The sequence below is a fragment of the Pteropus vampyrus genome, unplaced genomic scaffold, assembly GCF_000151845.1.
Source record: "Pteropus vampyrus isolate Shadow unplaced genomic scaffold, Pvam_2.0 Scaffold5, whole genome shotgun sequence".
Classification (NCBI taxonomy): domain Eukaryota; kingdom Metazoa; phylum Chordata; class Mammalia; order Chiroptera; family Pteropodidae; genus Pteropus; species Pteropus vampyrus.
The window spans coordinates 10604546-10611660 of NW_011888786.1; the positions used below are offsets into that span (position 1 = coordinate 10604546).

At 36.6% G+C, this 7115-nt stretch overlaps 1 pseudogene; it reads left to right on the forward strand.

Annotated features, from left to right (window-relative positions):
* Positions 1–6795: 6795 nt before the first annotated feature.
* Positions 6796–6913, forward strand: LOC111743960 (annotated as a pseudogene).
* The last annotated feature ends 202 nt before the right edge of the window (positions 6914–7115 follow it).

Below are 7115 nucleotides of genomic sequence, written 5' to 3' on the forward strand. Positions count from 1 at the left end.
TCACAGTTCTGGTGTGGGTCACTGGTAGTGCTTTTCATGGATGGGGTAAGAGGAAGATCAGTTCTGAAAAGAGATATAATGAATGCATTCAGTTTTGGACTTGCATATTTTAAGGTGCCCGTAAGAATATCAAGTGAAGTTTTCTAGGAAAAGTGTCTATATCTGAATATATGTGTTTGAATATACACATATACTTATATACACACATATGTAATAAATATAAATACACATATACCTATATATATACACAAATATACATACACACACACACATATATATATATATGTCTCTATACACGTGTGTGTGTATACGTTTGAAGATAAGAGAGAGGTATGGACTAGATCTATAGAATTGGGAATTATAATCATATGAAGAATATTTTTGGCTTTAATGATGAAGGAAGTTCATTCAACAAATTTTCAACGGCTATCTGTTATGTATGAGCCTTGATACATACACACCATCATAGAAAAACAAAATATGGATATATCTTTTGTTCTCGTGATTCTACCATGGCATCAGGATAAGAGTATAGAGTAAGAGTATATGACTAGGAGTAGAATTATGAGAAGGCCAAAATTTTTGTTATTAAGAAAAAAATAGACAGTTGCCTGGCATACTCTTTTTACTTTGTTTATTTTCCACTTTTTGTCTGAATTTCAAGTAATTATTCATCATTATTTTAGATTGAAAATTCAGGGATCCTATTAATTTACTACTTTTTTTTAACTACTCATTCATTTTTCCACCCAACAAGAACTATTGAGTACCTCTAAGTTTCATATTAGGCATTGTCCTAAGTGCTGAGAATACAAAGCTGACTAAAACACATTCTCTGAAGTTGAAACATGCATTGTTGAAATTATGTAATCTGTGCAGTTTTTTCTATCATCATTGGGATTTTGGTAGCAGAAAAAAATCGTTCATATGCAGGTGATGTTTAAATGACAGGAGTAATGACAATGGAGCAGGACATTTCTGAAGGAGAAGGAGAGACCTGAGATGCCCATCATTGCTATTCAGCCTTATTTCTGATTCTCCTTCTGTGCATGCACATGGCAGGACTGTTCTCCCTCATTCCCCTTGAAGTGAGGCACCACTGTATGATTTGCTTTGGCTAACCAATGTGGCCTTTAGTGTTAGCACCCGGTTTTACACACTCTCTTCCTTTGTCAGCAGTGTTCCACATAGTAGAGACTCCATCATCTTGAATCCCCAAATGAAGACAATATGAATTCTTCCCTCCTTACTCAAGATGGATCTGTAGCATGAGAGTAATAAGCCTTTGTTGACTTAAACATCTACATTGAGTAGGTTGTTTGTTGTAGTAGCATACGCTAGTCCATCCTGATGGAAAAAGGAACCAAAGTACAAATTGAAACAGAGGTCAACTCCCGAATTGACTTTTATTTTACAGTTTTGACTAGTGATTTCTCTGTTTATGATATCGGTAATGAAGAGGCAGAAATAAAATAAAGAGGGGCACAAGAGTGGAAATCCTTCTTTTTATATCCTGTACATTGACTATTGACTTTAGAGATATGCCATGTCCTCCACAGACCTTGTGCATTGAGCTAATCTATTTGCCTGTGACAATGGAAACATGCAGAACACTAAGTTGAAATGTTTGTGGAGTCATTTCTTTGGTGTTCTTCAGAGATTGAAATGCACTGAAGAACTAGTCGTAGTTTTTTAATGATCAATTATTTGAAGCATTGTAAAAAAGATAATAGTTCTTGGAAAGCTTTTTTTCCTCTATATGCTCTATTTCAATTAATGAGTACAACACGTCCTGACAAAGAGAAGACATTATTTTTATTTCATAACTTTGAAGGTCTGCACACCAAATGTTTGACACTTTTGCTGCGATATCTTGACAATTCCATGTTTGTTTGACTCTGGGATAAGCTATCAGTCAAACATCACTTGAGAACTGGATAATATCAGTGAAAGCTAAGTGTTTATTTTATCGACTTTTGATTCATATGTTTCCTGTTTTAACTTGCAGGCCAATTTACCTCAATTGCTTGGCAGTTTATCACCTTTGTACTTAAAATAAACAAGAACAGTATCTTTAATAGTGAGTGATGGCAGAGGTATTTAAAAAGAAGCAGAGAGTACAGAAACATTAAAGCTATGCTCATTAACTTTAGGGCGATGTACAGCTACTCACTGATGTTTCATCTTTTTATTCTGTTGTGTGGATGACAGCAAATCTTTAACGGTTGAAATCAAGATAGCAGGGAGGAAATAAGGAGCCTGGATGACTCATGAGAATAGTTGATGAAAAGTTCCAAGTCTTATTTTATAAAATGTTAGAATCATCTAGAACACTGAATGTAGAGGATTTTGCTCCCAGAGGACATTTGACAATGTCTGGAGACATTTTTGGTTGTACTATTCGAAGGCGGGAGGAATGCTGCTGGCATCTAGTGTGTAGATGGCATCTACCTCAAAATGACAGTAGTGTCAAGATTGAGGAATAGTGTTCTAGACCAAGCTCCTCATTTTACAGTAACTGTATCTAAGGCTTATTTATCTATATAAAAATTATTTACTAAGTGCCCATTGTTAACCAAGGGCCTGTGCTGAGTATATGGATTAGAAAAATGAGCCAAACTGTGAAAATCCTGCCATGAGGAGGTTTGGGGTTAGAGACGAAAGAGATGTTATGATCCATAGAAGTACTTGCAGCAGAAACATCAAATAAAAAATATCTGGAATTTTTGAAGCCTGGAATTTTTCTGTGTTCATGTTTATATTCTGCACTTATTTTATAAGGCCTGGCTTCTAATAGCCTAATTAATATTAACCGAAAGAACAAATAAAAGAAACTCATTATCATTCATTAAAATAATAAAGCCTAAAGTGTAATTATTCAACTACTTTTTTATTGAACAATAATGAGTTCCAAGCACATCTCTAATTGTTGGGCATATTGAAGTTAATAAAAGAGGCAAAGATCCCTCATCTCATGGAACTTATGTTCTAGGGAGCAGAATCATAAAACACCAAATAAATCAGTAAAATATATAATATTTAGGGCATTTAGCATAAAGAATAAGAACTAAAGAGAAAAAAGAGAGGTTATTTGCCTAAAGGATTATTTTGTAGGAAATACTTCCACAACAAATTACCTGGAGTTTCTATGAAAATTTTTATGCTTAACAGAATGTTTAAGCTTAAGATAGAAAAAATAAATAAAGAATGATAGGGAGTTCTAAGGTGGAGATGGGGTTAGAATGTAAAACAGCATTGTCAGGAGACAATTCACTGAGAAGGTAATATCTGAGCAAAAGCCAGAAGTGGGAAGGCAGTGAACTATGTAGATATGAAAGTGGGGGTAGAAGTAGGGCAGTGGATATCCAGAAAGAAGTGAGTGGTATACAAATGAGCTATTGTTCTTGGAACGGAATAAACAGTGACAGACTAGGAAGTGTTTTTTAGAGATAGATGGATTGGGGCACTGGGAGGTGGCGTTAGTATCTCATAGCTCATTGCCAAAGACGTTGGTTTTCACTCAGACTAAGATGGGGAACCACTGGCAGGTTTCAGTGGCAGAGTGACAGAGCTGACATATGCTATGACAGAACAGCTCTGACTACTGTGTTGAGACAATCTAAGGCAGTGCGAATGGAGGGCCAGAGAGGAAGAAGCGAGACTAGTCGGGAGGCTACCGACATCATGCCAGTGACTGATGATGGTGACTTGGACCAGAGTGGTAGCAGGGAAGGTTACAGGAAGTGTCTGTACCTTTTGATAATTTTGAAGGTAAAGAAGATTTTCAAGTGGATGGAATGTAAAGTCTGAGAGAAGGAGAGGGGCATGGTCAACTCTAAGGGTTCAGTCCTGAGCAATTGGAGGTTTGGAGTTTCCATTTTCTGCGATTGTGAAGATAATTGAAGGAGCAGGTTGGGCTGGGAATAAGAGGGTAATATCAGGAGCCTGGACTTAGGTTATTTATTTACTTAAAAGAAAGCGATATGACTTGAAAGTCATTTGGAAAAAAAAATGAGCATGTAGGCCGGCAGGCTTCTCACAGCAGGTATCTAAAACTTGTATGCTTCATAATTCTCCCTTTATCTTTTACTTACTTGACCCCAACTATCTGTTTTACATTCTTTTCAGACTAGGCTAATTCTCACATATAGTTCTGGTTCTGCTTTTTTGCATCTCTCAAAATTTAGTTCTAGCGCTTTTTCCAAACAATATAACACATGATTGCTTCAAGTTTACTCACACAGCAACATTGTAAATACTGATTAAGCCATGAACCAAATGCTTCAGAGGACCTGACGATGCATGTTCTTTAACAATAGCCCCAGAGTTCACCAATTTTGGGATAAAATAATCTGACAGCTGGGATACTGGAATACTGTAAAGACACAAAGAATTGAAAACCTCTCTTCCTCAGTATCTAAAAACATCTTTAATAGGAAAACAAATTATTTCATGAGTTTAGAAATATCAATTCAAAGGAACATACTATTACACAGATAAGAAATTATAAAAATTGAATACAAACAATTTTATGATCATGTACTACTTTGAAGAGCGTACAAAAAAAGCCATTTTTTTTTTATCCCCACCATGTCTGAGGTTATATATATGCCTGTTTGTTTGTATGTTTGTTTTTATCTTTTGTTTGCCTTTTTTTTTTTTTTTTGCTTTTGTCGGGCTACACGGAGACTCAAAAAAAAACTGCAGTTTAAGAAGAAATCTTTCAAACCTTTAAGTGTATCTTTATCTACAGGAAATATATAAAATTAGCATCTGTCTTATCACTTATATTTTGCTTATCAGTCTTCATGTTTTACACGATGTTTAAGGTTAATGGATTCATGCACAACTTGTATAGCTTCCACTCCTGGTGTCTGCAGTTCCTCTTGCGAATCCTGCCGAAGGCTACGTTTCCCCACTTCATAGTATTTTCTGCCTAGTGCTGGTGGGTGTGATTGCACTTCCCAGTTCGCCCTTTGAGAATGGATGTGGAGGGAAGTCGAAGAGGAATCAGTTTCATATGTTGAACTCACAAACGTTAAAGGATACAAACTATCCTCTGCAGCCTGTGAATTGCAGTATACTGTCTTGCATGCTTTGTTGAATTATTGATTCACTCTCTTCTATTCCTAGATCTCATGTTTCACAAGCATTAAGCTGACCTGTGTATTAGAACCTTTAATGACAGATCATCATGAAGAAAGAGAGCAGATGAAATTTCTTAGAGGTTTCCCATGTGAAAATATGCTTCAAAAGCAGCTCATGGATTCTCATTACATACCACAGTAGAGTTTTAAAAGCATCTTAGACACAACAGCATTATGCCTTGACACTTCAGGTCAATATGAATTTTCTTCTGAGTACCCGGCCCTGCTAAAATCTTACAGAGAGCCCGGTTTGAATCCCTTGACAGGGAAAGACAAATGGGGAAACTTGCAAGGTAGTAAAGATTCTGTAAGTTATGATCTTACCTTAATATTGAGATGGGAGAACCTTAAGGCTCTTCATCTTAAGTTTTGCCTACTCTCATTTTAAGGTAGTGTGTGTGAATGCTGTCTCTGCAGGACAGTACATTTATTTTTAGGAAAAATTTTCAGTAACAATTAGGGCTTTAAACCCACCTCCTCAGGCCTTCTGGCTAGTACATCTTCATTTTTAGACTTGTATCTGTTACATCTGGATGTCGCGAAGATTCATGAATGAGAAGGAGAGAGAACGAGAGAGATTCAGAGAGACGTAGAACAGTGAATGTGTTGGGAAATCTCTATGGAAGAAATAGTGTGTGGGTTATAAAGAGGCAGCAAGTTTGCATACAATCTTTATTCATGCTTGAGTGCCCAAGTCACGCTTAGAAAACAAATTAGAGGCTGAGATTTCTCCTGACAAGGCCAAATCTCTGCTGATATTTTTTCCTACTGTGTTCAGCTCTGGAAGATCTAACAGTGCGACAGCAATGCAGTAAATGACAATGAGTGGGAATCAGACCCTGCTGGGTATATTAGTCTGCATACTTGGGCTTATAGAAGTACCAGAAGACTCCTGCTTTACTAGTTTTTACAAATAATTATAGTACAAAGGGGCTAAGAACAGTTAACAGTAAGAAAATGAAACCAAGGTAATGAGGTAAGTTTGGCCATATCTAACACATTCAAAGCAAAGACAATAAAAGTCTGCAAGAACAGTCAAAGATTGTGTATCAATATAGCACTTCTTCTTATAGTACGTCTTCAGACTATTAATGCTAATTAATATCTGGCCATCACTACCAGCTACTTATGATACAGATTTAGGATTTGTAAAATTGAAGAAAAATGAGTGCTGGCTGAGTAAGAGAGACAGTTCATGACAAACTCCAAAAAAAATATATAGTATTGACCACTCCATTTGATGCTAATGTGCAGCAAAATAAACATCCCTATTTCTCATGGATGGGGACCTCTCAATAGTTTGAGGGGACAATTAGAATATGGTATTGCTGATTTCCACCTTTGTCACCACTCTGATCGGAAAGTCCTGGCATGATTAAGTTAAATTTTCACTAACGGTGTCTTAAAACCATTTGGAAACTGGAACTTATCCCTTTTCTTATAGAACCTTTTCTTTAGAATTGAAACAATTTCAATCCAGTCATGTCATAGATCCATTCATATCGTCAGAAATGGGTTTATCGACATTAAAATAGAGAAAGCAATATTTTGAGCCAAAATTCATTTATCTTCTAATACACCATTATCGAGCACACGTGGCATTGGACACACAGTAGTCACACAGTATATGTCCAAAATGCAAGAATGTGTCTATGGCCATGCCACCTTGAACAAGCCGGATCCCGTCTGATCTCGGAAGCTAACCAGGATCGGGCCTGGTTAGTACTTGGATGGAAGACCACCCGGAAGACCAGGTGCTGTAGGCATAAAAAAATAAAATATAAGGTATTGTAAGCTGACAAGGTCCTTGCAATCTGTGAGGTCAACCAAGATATGACTTGCCTAAAAAAAGCAAGGATGCATATATGTTTAACAGCTTTAACAGTGTTCATAACATTTATGTTTGCTGTGCGATGAAACTTATCTAAAGTCAGTGTTAACATCACAAAACTGCTTCGCGCATTTACT